Raw genomic sequence first — 16,360 nt, forward strand, 5'->3', positions numbered from 1 at the left:
ACGGGATAACGTATCCGCTCGAATCACGAAATTCTGATTTCGCAAAAATATCGCGTGGCGCGGCCACTTACCGTTCTCGCGATCACTCGCGTGCGACCCTCCTCTCCCTTCCGCAGGCCGCTGTTGGCTTTCTAATTCGCGGGCGGAGCCTAATTAACGAGCGTAAGTAACGCGTGTAATTAAAGGGAGGGTAATACATTCGCCAGACGGCGGTATCGCGAAGAAACGACAGGAAAACTAGCTGGTGCCACCTCTTAATGGCCCCTCCTCGCGTGCCCTCTCGTGCACTCTCGTGGGATACGCGGCCGGGAACGAGTGTGCGAACGTCACAGTTCGTGAACACGGGCCGGGTTATATACGCGAGCGTCCCGCGAGCCCTAACCTACGTAACTTTGAATTTCTTGGATGCCTTTTCGTGCTTCGCCGATGCTCCGTTCGCGCGATGCTTTCCTTCGGACGATCGTGACGGTGCGTTTACACCTGACCAAGGGAGCGCCGATAAGGAGACGCGAGAATAAAGTATTCGATGAAGTGTCTTCCTCTACGCTAAGGGAAGACACCCAGAGACGTTCTAATTAAAGGTAAACTTTAGGAATTCCTTTGTTAATAATAATTAAGTGGAAACTCCTGACTTCCTCTGGGTCTTAAATCAGAAGTTTTCAGTTGATAGTTATTATCAAAGTAATTTATAAAGTTTACGTATATTTAGGACGTCTCTGCGCGGCGCTCTTTAATAGCGGAGCTGCTAGAAGCAGTAACTAAACACGAATTACAGGTGTCTCAGCTCCGCGAAATGATTCGTCGAGCGTCTTGTATACCTCCGTTGCAAACGTACCCTAACGCGTCGACGGTTCGACGTTTCGTTGTCGCCGACGAAGCCGATGATCCAATGAAAGTTTCCTCGAGAGTCGAGATCGATTCGACGAAAGGTTCGAGACGAGCGGCGTCGCGTGCGCGATACCCGGCATGTTCGTGCGTTCCGCGAATTGTGCATTTTAACGAAGCAGCACGCGTCCGCGGGGTGAAAGGTCGAGCGGTCGGGCTCGCGTGGCTGCGGGATGACGGGGAGGGCGCGTATCGATCGGCGCTCGACTCTGAAAATTGAGAGACTCATCGGGGGAAAAAATTCCGATCAGTGATTCTGTCAGTCTGCGTCGCATTCCGCGGGTTCATTCGTTTCGGTGGGCTGTCGCCTGACGGAACTTAATTTATGACGGGCTCCCGACGCGGCCGGTATTAAAATCCATAATGAATGAGCAAAATGAATTACACGCGCGCCACGCGTCTCCGGTCGGACGAGCAAGCGAGCGAGCGCCTCGCAGCGTTCGCTCGAATATGATTTTCGTTGCCCGGGCTCTACTCCGCTCCGGGGCCATTTTGAATGGATAATGTCCCCCTTAGGCGGGGGAATTAATCTCCAGGAGCACGCAATGCAACGGAAGGCTTATCGTTTCGTACGAGCCTCGCGGGCGACCCTACCTTCCGTCGCGAAAAATTATTATATTGTTTCCTAACTCGGGGATTACGATTGTCCGGCGGGAACGCGCGCCGCGCGATACTTTGAAAGGAACGAACGACCGCGTGAAACGCTCCGGTTTTTCCGTTACACTTTCCCGGATAAAACGCGAAACGATGGGGAACGTTCGGAAAAAACAACGGAATGGAAACGCGCGCGGAGCGTAAACGCCGGTGAACAACAAACGGTTCGCAAAGAAATCACTGTCGTGTTCGATATGTTTCCCACACGTTAGCGACGCTTCGCGCATCGTTGACGCGCGTGCCGTTTTTATCCTTCGCGGAAACAAAGAATCGCGTACGCGCGGCTATCGCGTTTGTCGAACGATATAAACGTTCGCCGGCAGGACGGGACGATTTTCTTGGTGAAGTGGGCGCGGAGCACGGTCGGCGGGAATCGTTCGCTAAATATTCCAGCGCAAAAAGATTTCCGTCGAGGGGTTTTCAGATCCGCCTCGCGCGCCGGTCGCCGGATGGGCTGGCTGTTCCACGAGAATTTCCGCCGCGAGCTCCGCCGGTTTTCCGTCTCGCGGCTATTGAAAAGCGTTCAAAGAAAAATCAATTAGCGAACTCGACGCGCTCTCGGGCTCGTAACTGTTAATCGTTTATTAAGCTGTAATCGCCGCGGAACTCGGATCCCTTCCCTCCCCATCGTTCTCTGTTTTGTTTCGATCGGCGGATCGCGAAAGCTCGCGCACGCGGAATTATTCTAAGGGGGGGAACCGGCTCGGTCGCCGACGAGCCGGAGCACGTAGCACGTAGGTAACTCGAGGGTCGCGCGGCTCCGTGGCGCGAAGTCGAAGCGGGAACGGAGTTTTAATCGGTTGGACGCTCGAGTGGGAACGGGGGAGCGACGACGTGAGACACAATTGCTCCGGGCTGGCATCGCGTTTTGATCGCGGCAGATGAAATTACCCGGTACGCCGGAACGTTGATAAACGTCGACGAATGCTCGGCGCACGTTGAGCACCGATAAATTGACGGCGGTAAGTAGCTTTCCTCGCGATACACAGAGGAATGGACGAACGTGATTCAGCCAACGACCCGTTGATATCCCGGCGCCTCCATCAAACTGCATTTTCTCCTTTTTCTGTTTCAGAATCGGAGTTGCTGGCAGAGGGCTCGGCCGACGAGCCGGAGCTACGCGAACCGGTGAGTTTTCCCCAGCCGTTTAATACGATTATAAATTGTAAACGGCTGCGAAGAACGAGCGGCCGCCTCCCATTCAACGTTCTATCCTTTCTTTCCCCCTTTCTTTCTTTCCCTCCTTTCTTGCGCGCCGTTCCGCTCGCGTCTTTCACCGCGCCGGGGCGCATTCACTTTTCCATGCTGTGTTTAAAGAACAGTCGAAACTACCGGCAATTAACGCGCGCGCCCGCTCTCATTTGCCTCCAGATTGAAATCTAATCGTTTGTAAATGGTTCGCTGCGCTCGCCCCGGCCGTTTCTCAATACGCCGGGTCTAATGTTTCGTTTGGAATTCTGCCGCGAGATTAACCCGTTAACCCGCTCATTTCTCGGCCATCAACACCCGTTCGCAGGATCACAATAGCCACCGATCAAAATGATTTCCAACCGCGTATCGTAGACATTTCAGATGATCAAGGGATTCAACGTTGCATCTATTCTTTATTAAACACGATTTTACAACACTCGCGACTCGACTCTACGTCTTTCTACTATCTTTCTCTTGTTTTCGTTTCTATATTCTCTGTCGCTGTCTTCATCCACTGTCGTAAATCGACTGCCAGATTAGGTCGACACTCTAAATTACGATACATAGCTACGTATTCGAATAAAGAATTTCCTCCGTATAACATAACACGCAACGCACGAAGAAACTCGTATCGCTGAATTAAGTCTCGCGTGATATCGGAGCGAATCGCGTCGCGATACCTGGCTCGCGCAGGGATCGGAAGATTCTCTCGGCCGAGGGAAAGAAACTCGGTGCCGGTCGAAGGGGGAAGGGTCACGGAGGGCGGGCAAGGTTGGCGTTTCTTCTCACGGACGAATTCACCGTAATTTTCAACTATTCACTCGCTCGCTTTTACGTCTTCGTGCAACCTCCCCCCCGCCCCCTTCCGCTTGTGTTCGCGTCGCGCTGGAAAAACCCGTCTTTGCCGAAGGTAAAAACCGTATCGGAGGGGACGGTCACGTATACCTTGAGGTTTGTCGGGCTTTCCGAGCCGAACCGCCTTCTGTGTTTCCCGCGGCGTTTACATTCTTCAACTTCTTTGAAAGAATTTATCTGCATAGTTTAGCGAAACTGTCGGATCGCATTCCGGAATCATTCTAGCACGTTTCACCGATGGAAGCCAGCCGCGGACGCATCTCCTCCGCCTGTGACGCACACGTTGCCGTAGCTCTTTGCTTCCCCGATCCTTCTATCGCGACGTTTTCAACGGGAAACGGGGCGGAAACGTATATTTTCCCTGCGATGCGAACGGACTCCTTTCCATCGCGATGAATGCGAGCCTCAGACGCGCGGAGGGGGGTGAAAAAAACGCTCGATGGGGTCGGCGAGAGCTCGATTGAAAGCAACCCCGTATCGCGGGGACATTCTTACTGCCCGAAGCGAGGAGTTTCCGCAGCGAAGCGCACAATGTCGCCGTTTACGCTGAAACGCAGCGATTCTTGCGTTTACCGCTCGCGATTCCGCGTATTCCGCGAGTCCTCGCTGCGGACGCGAGCGAACTCGATCGCGGGCAAACTGGTAAACGACCGCGAAATTAATCCGGAAAGAGATCCTTTTTACCCCGTCGACAACAAAAAAAAAAACAGATTGAATCATCGGCGTTGCGTGCTGTTGGTTTCCCGCGGCCGTGACGGTGTTGCCGTTTCACAGACGGGAACTCGCGGCGGGCTGACCGTTGCGTCGGTGAAATTTTAATATTCATCGACCGCCGGGTTTTTCGGTCAACGGCGGAACGTTGTTTCATCGGATGTTTCGCGATGTCGCGTTTCAGTTGATTCCCGACGCGTTCTCGAATTCAGCCGCGTTCAAAGGGAGGTTCGCGGCGGCAATTCCCGTATCGTTGCCGCGAGCCGTATTATTGCTCCCCTCGTCTTTGCCTCCGCCGAGCCGGCAGAAATCCCCGAGACGGAGGAAAACGTTCGATATTGCCCGTTTTCCGTGTATGTATTTATCGCGGGACGGGCTCCGCCCGGGCTCTTTGTCGATCCCGGTTCATCCGTGCGCTCGTCGTCGCTTCTACCGTCGATTCAGCGTATCGTATCGCGATTCGCTCGTTTCCACCCCGACTTTCCTTCCGGCGTTCTGTCTTTGTCGCGGCGGCCGTCGGTAATACGGCTGATATATTAAAGTTGACTGTATCATGCCGGTTCCGGGCGTCGGCGAGCGGGAGCAGCGAGAACGATCGGTTGATCCGGAGGAGGCGACGCGGAAAGCTTCGGGGCTGCGCGTACATTCCTGTCGGCTGTGAAAGGGATACAATGACTTCGATCGTTGTGTTAAAAAGGAACTGACGATTCGGAAGCTGCGAGCAGGGAATAAGAGAAAATCGGAAGAAAAAGGAAATCTGAGAATTCGGAGCTATTTAATTATAATAATTGTTATCACACGTCCACAGTCTGCCGCTCTCAGTGCAACTAATCAGTGTTTTCTCGTGCAACATCGCCGTGTTCCTCTGACTTTCAGGTACAAATCAGGTAGCCATGACTCCAGAACCTAGTCTATGCTCGCAATCGAGCATCTGACCGCTCGCAAGGCGATTCCAGAGGTGTACGATAGGAATACGTTCGGTTCCTCCGCATCTCGCGAAAAAGCACATTTGGGCGATTGCCTGGCACGTAACTCAACAGTCGTTCTACAAGCAGACGCATCTTGACACGAGTACCCGCGGAACGGTTCTCACCGCGCCTCCGATTCTTCCCGTGACATTCGTGAAACTCATTCGCGACAGATCCCCCGCGCGATTCATCTCGAGAATCCTTCGCGAAATTTGACACTCGCCCGGGACGACGCGGCGACGATGATTTCGCCCCGGCGAGTTTTCTTTCGCTCCGTTTCCGCCGGTGTTTTATCCGCCGGCTACTCTCGTGCGCGTGCACGTACGTGCACGGCGCACACGCGACAACGGTAGTATCTCCGACCGAGTACCGCTGAATGCCTCCATTCGACGGAAGATCCGGGCGACCGTGTATGTAGCTATCCACTCGCCGAGAGACAGGCCGATACACAGGCTCGAGTGGGTACAACACGGATTTCGCGCATTGATATCGCGCGCCTTCGCGGCGGTTAATTCGCGCGAAACGTTGCCGACGTGACGCGTGGGCACCGCCCATCTCGCGCGGATCCGGACTTAATTTAACGACTCATTCAGCGATCCGGCGCGATATTCGCGTGGAGGACATTACGCGTATTCAGCCGCCGCGAATAGTTGAAAACGCTACTCGACCGTAGCCCCGTCCCGAGAGTTTACAGCCCCCGGCCCTTTCCCGCGCGCCGTCCCGCCTAACCCTCAGCCACGCTGCAGATAAAGCGAATTTCATACACGTACACGAAAACCACGGCGTAAAATACGGAAGCGGCCGGAACTCTCTTCCCTCTCGGCCGTTCGTATTTTACAACCGCCCCGCGCTCGCTTCGCAGAGATGCTCTCCCGCGAAGTTGGCAGCGACACGCTCTCGCCCGGTCGTTAGCAGGGTCTTATCGTTCAGTTTATTCCTCCGTTGCTAATATTCTTCGGAAGGGAACCATTTGCGGGCGAAGATCGAGGGAAGAATCGATGTGTAACCCTGGTTCTCAACGATCTACGGTTGTCCTTCCTTCCGCGAAGTATCGCTTCGAACGAATCGTCTCGCGGACGTTTTCATTGGACTCGACGCAAGTGAACGAGGAGACGCGGAAAAAGGAGATGCAGGAGATGGAGGACTCAACCAGCTTCTTAAACGGAGCGTTCGCGTTCGCGGATAAACCCTAGGAAAATCTTGATGCGAGGTACCGCAGTCTCGCGCGCGGCTGTCTACCCGCGAGAATCGGGAACGTGCGCGAACTCGCAGCGTTATTCCCGGCACGTCCGCCGTATGCACATATTGCATTTCTGCGTAGGGGATCCGAGTACGGTTGTACCGGCTGGGGGATGACGCGGGAAAGGGGCTCTTTCAGGGGTAAGTGCAGCCAGCCCTCGAAGTGCGTCTCGTTCGCCGTTTCGCAGCGGCGCACAGTGGGCCGAAATCGTAAACGCCCGGATTAAATTTATATTTCTGCCAGTTTCGTATCAGTAATTACGAAATAACGTGTTTTTTCGAGATTTTTGGGATCGTAGAATCTGATTCTAGCCTTGGTTTCTCAGTGAAATGAGAAACTTACGCCTGGTGTTCCACCATAAGAAGACGAATCCTCGCCAAATTGATTTGGAAAGCGACTTTTCTATTTTCGAAGCTTCCTAAATTAATTTCCTATGCCTTCCCGCAAATGTTAAGTATATCTCCGGTTACTATACACATTTAGGAACATGTAAAAACCTCATGTCGTCCGAAGCAGGTCGAAAATTTGAATGTAGTCCAGGTCTTTACGATCCTGGCCCACTGTGGAACGCGCGCGCAGGCACGTTCGAACCGTGAACTCTCTCCGGCTCGCCGGAATTCTTGCCAGAAAACACATCGGTTTTCGAGAATCGATCGAGGAGCCCGTTGCGCAACCACGGCCGCCGGCGCCCGTGAAAACCATATCGGCGCGGGGCGGCGGCGAGTCGCGAGCATCGCGATAAACGTCGGGCGTTTTAACGGGGACCGTTAATAGGAACGGGATCGAAGTTAAAGCGCGGCGTTTTCGTCGCTTTCATTCGGCGATAAGAGATCCGCAAACTCTCGGAAACTTTTCCCAGGAGCCGGGCAAGTATTCAGCCGAAGAAGTACAAAGCGCTGTTCTCTTAAGGGGCGCTGCAACGAAAATGTACCCGTCTCCCTCGCTCCGAGCGGCAGTCGCGGAAGCGCGCGCCGGTATAATCTCGTTGTTCCGGAGCTCGCGAGACGGGGAAATCGTAAACGTTAAGTCAAAGAAATAGCAGAAAATTGCACTTATCCGGGGCTAAGTGCACGCCGCGCTCGGAACGGTTTCCTTTCCACCACGACGACGACGAGGACGAGGACTCCGTGGCTCGATGAAAATTCCCCGGAGCGCGGAGAAACGAGAGCGCGCCAATAAGTTCCGCGAGAATCGGATGTCGACTAAATTCTCAAAGGAGCGAGCTGGCGTATACAAGCTTCCCGGCTGGCCGGCTGGATCCTCGATGTCGCGCTGGCAAGAGGAAGGGGCCTCGCCGGAGAGGATATCGGCTTAGACGTCGATAGGCGCGCTGAAACTCGATAGATCCTCGGCCAAAGGTATCGCGTGGCTGCGCCCGCGCTCTCCGGGCGGACGGGGGATCGGGCAGAGGCCAGCGGAATCGAAGGGGTAGGAAACAGGTGAGAAGGAATATTCCACTATGGGGGTTTATTCGCTATTTTATGCATTCATGACGCGCACTTTTATGCATTCGTTTTTACGGGCCTGAAAGCGACTCGCTCCACCTGTGAGCGGAACCGCGCTCGAGACCGGGAGATACCGGATAATAGAAATAGGGTCGTGTTTGTCGAGTCATCCGCAAACTTATGCGACTGCGAGTAATTGTATTAACCGACAAGAGACGAGGACCGAGAGAGAGAGAGAGAGAGAGAGAGCGGAGCCGTGATCCAAAGGCGAGCTGAAACAAGATAGCTTCGATTCAGCAGGAATTCGGGCTGGCTGGAATAGCGAACGTTCCCCGTTGCCTAAACGGTCGCAGGCCGGTCACCGATGTAATACGTTCCTGTTCCGTTCCGCGTACATACACGTGCCGCCCGATGCAACGGCGCGTTATTTCCACTTCGGGAACGGGATGCGATTGAAAGTTGCTTTTCCATTTTCCCGAAACGTAATTCCTTTACGGCGAACACGGTGCTCCATGCTCGACGTTTCGGAAGGGAAGTTTGCCCGCCCCCGAGCCTGCTTATAAGGTAGAAACTTTATCGGCCGGCTAGAAGCGAGTTCTTTGCCAGGTTTTCCCGCAACGGATGGAACACGTCCGACTCCGATCGCGGAATACCTGGGATTTCTCATTAAATACGACTAAACGACCGCGAGACGAGGCTTCCGAGGCAGAGGAGCGGAACGGGTAGAGAATGGATCGAATGTTTTCCCTGCGACACGGAGGCTATTCTCCACCGGTGAAGTTTATTTAATTGAAAGCTTAATTTTTCCAACGTTGTTCTTTTCCGTAACACCGTCGGGGAGGGGTTCGTACACGAAAACGAACCCAGGGGCGGCGTTCGCGCATCGATCCGTGCATCCGAGGCTGGCCGCAAACAAGAGATTTCCTCCTCGTGGTCAGCGGGAAGACTTAGTCTCATTTTTTAGCCTTCTTTACGGCCGGTGTAAAGTTACCTGCTCGCCGGGTAGACACGGAGGCGAGGCGGGTTCCAGATGCTCGTCCGCAAACACGTGTGCACGCGCGTTTACATAGCGTCTGACCGCTTCCGGCACAGAGGCACGGCTTCTTCGTGGTAACGTAACGTCTCGGGCCGGATCCACCCCTCGCCGAGCAGCCGGGGCGCAGGAAGACGGGGGAAAATTTCGTGTATATTTCACGAGAACCAGCGCGAGGGTGTCCTATTATTTTATTCAGGATGTGGTTGCCGGGCGAGGAGGGGGATCGGAAATCGCGGCGGGAGTCAGAAGTTTCCTCGTCGAGCGGCCGCGCTGCTCGTCGATTCGATTTCTAAAGGGCTCCGCACGCTCTCTCCGGCTAGCTCTTTCCCACTCGCTCCTCGGGTTCTTTCGACGGCATAATTCATCCGCTCGGTGAATAGATGAGCCAGAAAAACGGAGATAACGAGCCGCGCGCGGCGAAAGTTAGGTGGATCATCGGGGTTACCGGGCTCCGGGAATTTAATCCTAACGATTTCCTTGGTCATCGAACGGCCGGCGGCTGATTAAAATTTTCTGGATCGCCGGCGACGGGCTCGTTACGCGGGCCGGCAACGCTCGTCCCGAGCAGCCGTACGACCGGGAAGAACAAACAACCGGGGAGAACCGAGCAGAAGGAAGACTGTCTGTTCCAGCATCGATTTTTACGTTTGCGGTGGAGGTTCGACACGGGAATCGAAGGGTGAGCACGGGAAAGAGAGAGCGGGCCGAGGGGACGAACAGAAAGGGAGGAGCGACGTGGCGAGGCAACGATCAAAGGAAAAGAGGAAGCAAGATCTGCGGAGCGATCGACGAGCAGACTATACGTAGGATTTCTCTGCGTTACTGATTTCTCTCCCCTCGCCGTATCACAGCTGAACCCGAGAAAATTTCCTATCGCAGCTGATGCGAAGAAATGACGTGGAAAATCGGAGGGAATGCTCCTTTAGTCCGGTGCAATCTTTTAGCGTCTCTCCTCTTCCTTGTCTCTCCCCTTCCTCGCACTGTCTCCCTCTTTCTCCCTCTCTCTCGCGTCGAATTTACTTTCAACCGCTTGACCCGATCTCGTTAACGCCGGCGAGTCGGTTCGGTTCGATTCGTTCGCGATCGCCGCGGACTCGTCCGACGGAAGGCGGACACTGGCACGGGGAAACTCGATTAGTCAGTGATTTCTCAGCGTTGGCTGTCCCGCGAGCCCGAGACGGCGGACGTCGTCGTGGCGTTGGTTAAAGCGAATCGTACGTCGCCCCGGAGTTCCAGCGCTCCTTTTCCAGCGGGAATCCGGGGGACGACGATTCTAAGATTCCTGGCTCGTACGCCAACCACCGTAACATTATTTTCAGCTCAGTCGGGGTTCACCCGCGGCGAAGGAGTACGAGCGAAACGACTTCGAGAAAGAAACAAATGGCGCCTTCGTGGCTCAATCTATCGGCTGATTTGAATAAGTCGACCGTCGGAAGCGTCTCCGGCCTTGCTCCGACCCCCGCCTGCTCCACCCTTCTGTTGCTCCTAGCCGGCGCACCCCTCGCGAGTCCTCCGCCCCGAACCGAGCCCGGAGCCGCGAATCGGCGCGGTGTGCTCGGTGCCGAGCGCAGACATCTTTCCCCGGCACCTTAAACCCGTGTCTCCCGATGGAGGCCAGATTATATCCATCCACTTTTTCTCTTGCCATCGGCGGCAAGTGCTTTCTAAGGAGCGACTCTTGCTCTCCGCGGATCTTGGCAATGGTCTCATTGACCTCGAGGATTCTCCTAGGCAGCGGCAGCAGCAACAGCGGCGGCCGGCTCGATCCCGGACGAAAGAGACAACGATCTCCTCGAGAAACGGGCTCGCGTTGATCGAGGATGATCCGGACCATTCATTTTTTATCGATTCGACGCGATGTTTTATCTCCGCGTGCCACGCTCCCCGGCGGGCGCTCGTATAACTCTTCCCTCGAGCGTTTCATACGTTTCTTGTCTATTATCTGGCACACACCGCCGGCATTAATTTCGGCAGCCGGATTACTCGGCCGGTATTAAATTTCGCGAGCGGATCCGGGGCAGTAAATAAAGAACAGGTGCGAAGAAACGATCCGCCGGAATGGGAGTTCGAGTTCGCGCGATCATCGCGCCCCGGCGGCTCTCTCCCGCTCTCGATCCGCTCGTTCCGCCCGCCGTTCTCTCTTTCGTTTTTGCAATCGCGATCGCCGTTCTTTCGTGTATTCGCAACAAGGTCGCGTCGCTGATTCCGAGTAACGCGAGCCTCGACCGTCCCGAACGACCGTAATAAAACCCGCCGCGAAATTCTAATTCGAGTTGCGCGAATTACAGTAACGAGAGGGGCTCGGACAATTTATGGAAATCCCGAATGTATTCAATTTTCGGCCGCTTAACGCGCAACTTGCTCGATACCGCGCGCGCACAATATGCAAAGTTTCGGTATTATGGCGGCCGCGGCGGCGGAAAGACGGAAGCGAGGGGCGATGGCCGCCCGCGTCGGGCAGAAGTTTCCCGAAAACGGCGGAATTTTCAGGATTCGTGGCTAATCGCAGTTCGTGCCTCCGGTTTACCGAAACGCGCGGGAAAATTACTTCTGCATTAACCGGCTGGTTAGAGGTTCGCCCGCTCGCCGCTCGTTATTCGTTCCTTTACGCTTCCCCGTTGAACCCGGCCGACGCGCGAGCATTATTACGTGCAAAATCCGCGGCGGATCGCCAATGCATCGCGCGCGATACGGGGTTGCGTCTTAATTGCGCCCGGGGCCGGAGCTTGCGAAACGAATCGTCAATTTCGAGCGTGATTGTTCGCCGGGAACGGTAATTCGGTGTTTCGGAACAGGTTGCGGCCGGCCGTGCTCGAAAAGCCGAAGCTCGCGGCGATTTTTTGCCGCGGAAGCGGTAATTGAAGGCGAACAGAGCCTCGGAGCAGTTTCCAAGGAACCGTCCGGTTTCTTACTTAATTACCGCAACGACTTTGCACGCCTTTTCTTGCCGGCCTCCGCTCCTCCGCCGGTAATTGTGATCTTCGAGTGTTCCCCCCGCCCCGTCGTCCTCGCTGTCCCGCGGTCTTGCGGCCGCGGATAAGATCGCTCTGCCCGCGAGAACGAATCACCGCGGCCCTACTAGGAATCTCGTAATTCTCCAGACATTACTTTCCGCGAACCGATTGCGCGGATCGATAAAAAGGTCCCGGCGGGACGCGGTTTCCAGCCTGACCTTCGTTCTCCCGATAGTTATCGGCGTAGAGGGGAATAATATATTCCGCTCGGAGGATCCATTAGAAGTAGCCGTTCCCAAAAATTCGCTCGGTCGCGAGGGGGGAATATGTATGCGACGTATAACCATAAAGCACTTTCGAATGTCTCCAGTGGATTTCCTCGAAGCCAGTCGGTCTCCGTTCGCCGGTATTTTCCCCGGGAAAATAAGTATCCTTTCTGCATTTTCACGAATCCTTCGGGAATTGTAAAACGGGAGGCGAGCCGCGATAATTCTGTAGGTGTCGAGAGAGGATTCGGAACTCGCGGAGAAATGGCACGTTGGCCGAGTGCCCGTGAAACTTTGGAGGTGTTGCGGAAGAAAATGGCGAGTCGGTACCTCTTTCATTTCGTACATACTTATATCTCTATGTACATGCGGCATATACACGTGCATGCACGCGCACGCTCGCTGGTAACCCACACACACACACACACACACACGTCCGACTTGTATCTGGTTGTACACGCCGTTAAATAGTACCAGGAATGAGGGATGACACTTTTAGTGGCACTTCGTTCTCCCCCTCCGCCGTCGTTTTCTCTTCCAATCTCTCCAGTCTTCTTGCTCCGTGTGCCACCTCGGCCTGCGGGCATTGTCAAGTTTCCCGTCCCCTCGCCCTTTTCCCTTGCATTCCCTGTTCCCGCAGTTCGGCACGATTCCCGAGTAACCGCTGTATTCCGTCTCCTTCCGTCTCTCGCGAGCGTGTCGCCGTCGGAGAGCCGAGTATCGGCTGCCTTCACTTCGCAACTCTTCCCCTGTTATCTATTTATATCTCCCGTCCGTCGCGAACTTTTTGTCTCCTGTTTATCACGGTTACGGCCGCGAACACGGGAACTCGTGGATCTCCGAATCGTGTTCTCGCGATGCAACCGGTCGTCGGCTAGTTAACCGGTCGCGTCTCGTCCGGGAGAGTAACTCGGCTGGCTCGTCGCAGACGTCGACGGAACGGTCGCGAATTCCCCAGAAATCCGTGCAGGCAATGGCACTTTCCCGCGCGCTCGCGTATTCCCGGTAAATTGAACGCGGGATACCCCCAACGAAATGTTTGATATCCAGCGAACGTTTGTAAACGCGAACTCGCTGCGCGCCGAGACGTTTTTAGGTAAAAAGACGCTTGGAAATAGTAGTCGGAACATTTTAGTACCGCTCGCTGCTCGAAACTCGTGCGAAACGTGGTCCGTGCTCGTTGCATCTTTTATATTAACACACTGCGTACCGGAAACAAGTAATCTTTTATGTAAATACCTCTCGTAACTACCACCTCAGTAGAAAAAACATTAAATTTTATCAGAACCGATTATTTTGAAACTTTTTTAACACTAGGTTTACGGAACGCGTCAAGTTGACGCATATTGGATTTTAGAAATATTTTGTAAATGTTTACGCCAATTTTGATTGACGCGATCACACTGACATGTACCCCAATTACCTACTATCAAATCTCCAGTTTCCACAATCTAAATAAACGAGCATCAATTCTTTTAGGAATAACAGAATGAAGTGTACAACAAATGCCCGTAAACCTAGTGTTAATAAAATACTCGAATGTTTTACATATAGCGATACATGTTTATCTCACTGAAAATCACCAACCTCGCATCCCAGGTTTCTGAGAATTAACCGGTACGGAATGTGTTAACTCGAACGTCAACGTGTCCCCGTCGCTTTCGCGGCGGCACAGATACTTAGCGGAACGTTCGAAGCAGTCGCCCGGCGAGCGAAAGATTCCAGGTTCGATTCCTGGTTCGGCGGCCGATAGGGTAGCCCGATTCTTCTTCCGTTGCGGGAAGAAGAAGGGGTCGCGACTGAAAAATATCTGCAGCGGCAGCCGGTCGGGTCCGTTGATTCCATCCGGGAACCTTCCCAGATAAAACTTCCTCCTATTCGGTTTCCCAGGCTCTTCACCCTCCCTGGAAGTAAGTTTCAGGCTGCGATACCGCGGTGGAAAACGAAAGGGTAGAATAAGTAGCGGCACCCGATAAGTAGTCCATTTCGCGATGGTATCGGGAACCCCGTCCGTGGTATCGGAACACGGGAAAGTACCGTTCGGCTGTGTATTGAACGGGTAAACAGATTCAATTTTTAACCGCGAGTTACTCAGCGTATAAGGAATAACGAAAACGGGAACAAATGCACGATGGTTAACACGTTAAGCGCTACGAACGTCTTGACCGTTTCGTCGTAGAGTTCTTTCGTAGCAGAGAAAAGCAGAAACAACGATTCGTTATTTGGCGTTTACAATCCTTGCACGCTATTACCAGCTTAGTCACATTATTAAACATGTTCATCGGTTATCTTGCGTGTTACGATTGATTTTAACTCAGAAGCGTCAGTCACCGGTGACCGCTTAACATGCTAACAGAGTACGAGAACACGAAGTGTATGGTACCCCGAAGAATGTTACCAAAGAAGTTCCATAATTTACAATTTGAAAAGAGACCGAAGACAGTAGAATCGACTGAACGCATCTCCGAGCATCGACGCAGAATAATTCCATTGCGAAACAAGAGTATCGTCCGACTGAGAAGTGTTGACAGCTCTTATGAGCAAGAAGTCGAGTTTCCGACGCATAGTCATCAGCGTCCTGCAATAACCCAGAACAGAAGCGAGACCGAGTATAACGAACCGAGACGTAACTATACAAAAGAAAATCTTCCATAGTTCCCTTAAAATGTGCTGAAATCGATGTGTATCTCGCTTGTCGCTCCTCTAATGTATCCTAGCCCAGCTGTAAACGTATCCTCCCAGCTTCAGCAGACGCAACCTGCGCGTTCACGTGGCAAACGCTCCTCGCAGCGCGGCGAATGTGTCGCGTTACAGGCGTGCGCTTGATAGAAAGCGCATAGAATCGGAGCTTGTCCGGCGAGGGATGGAGCGTATCACGGGAGGGTCGGCGCGGCGGCTAGTCCGGTTACCTAGCATGACGATACGGACAAGGGTCGGTTTTCCCCCGGGCATCGTTATTCACAACTATCGCCGGCGCGGGCGGTGGCCGCGAAGATACAGGTTGGTCGACCTCGAGGCACCGATGGCCCTCTGTATTATTCAGCCGTCCCTGAAGAGGTCTGAGCCGCCGCGGACGCGAACAGCGGTCCGAGACGTTGTCTGGGAACTCTTTCAGCCAGCTCGGTCCGGCGGCCATTCCGCTGATCTCGCGTCGCGATAGTCGCGAAGGTTTTCCCCGCGGTGATCCCCGGGAAAATGTCCAATGAAAATTCTGTCGGAGTCTAATCGAACTGTCGCGCGACTTTCCGACCGGCTTTCGAACTCCGGTCGTCTGGTCGCGGCGTTCGCCGGGGAAGACCCTCGACGCGCGATCCTGTCGGCGACGTCTGCGTTCGCGACGTCAGCCGTTGTCGTCCGATGCGGAACGGTTAAATGCAGATGCGGTGTACACGCTCGACCGTCGTTATTGTACATTCCATCGGGAGTTGCGTGGCGCTCGAGTGAAATACCGGGCCGGAGATATCTTGCTCGGTTCCCCGGCAAGATGTTTCCCGGGATATTGAACCGCGAGGGGAAGCCCGCCGCTCCGTGAAAGGGGCAAAAACAATTCGCGGCATCTCCGCGGGAAAAATGACTGGAGGACGAGGGGGACGATCGCGGATAAGCGCAATTCGAGGCGCATATTCGGCCGGATCCTCCTCCGTTCCGCGATGTTTTTCGCGTATCGGGGAGCGTCGTCTATATCGACACCCTTCTTTCCCACGTCTCATTAATTTCATCCCCCTCCCGCCGCGTATCCTCATCCTTCTTCCCGTAACTCGCTCCTCCCATTACCCCCGTCTTTTTCCCGCCAGCTGCTAGACGTATCTCTCAACGCTACCCGCCGCTTTTTGCCGGCGCGCTCGCCGCCCGTCTTCCGCGCTCCCCCGCCTGCTCTCTATTCCAGTTACAAGGGTGGACGGGGATAATTGTCCGCGCGACCTTTGCCTCGGCTGCGACCCCTGCGTACCCCGGTTATCGTTCGAGACGGCTCTTCGCACCTTCCACCCCCGTTGTTTCGCGAAACGAACAGGAGCCCCGTGGATGGGATTTTATGCTGGCCGCGCTCGTAAAAATGTGACGGCGAACGGGACACAGCCGGATTACGGAGATTCCTGTTATCCGCCACCTTTTTTTTTCGCCCCCATCGGGCCGCGCAACACCGCGCGACGCTGA

General features: G+C 54.2%; 1 protein-coding gene across 13 annotated transcripts in view; it reads left to right on the forward strand.

The window, feature by feature from the left end:
- The window catches only part of LOC116433709 (protein turtle), a 235,762-nt gene that overhangs the window by 46,970 nt on the left and 172,432 nt on the right, over nt 1–16,360 (forward strand). For 12 of the 13 annotated variants that reach the window (XM_076370870.1, XM_076370869.1, XM_076370879.1 and 9 more), the window contains one exon: nt 2,615–2,667. The gene's annotated coding sequence lies outside the window, so the exon portion shown is untranslated. Of the gene's footprint in view, nt 1–2,614; nt 2,668–7,813; nt 7,944–16,360 lie in introns of those variants that run through there. The other variant, XM_076370875.1, reaches the window with a different exon arrangement.

Source organism: Nomia melanderi, chromosome 9, assembly GCF_051020985.1.
Source record: "Nomia melanderi isolate GNS246 chromosome 9, iyNomMela1, whole genome shotgun sequence".
NCBI lineage: Eukaryota > Metazoa > Arthropoda > Insecta > Hymenoptera > Halictidae > Nomia > Nomia melanderi.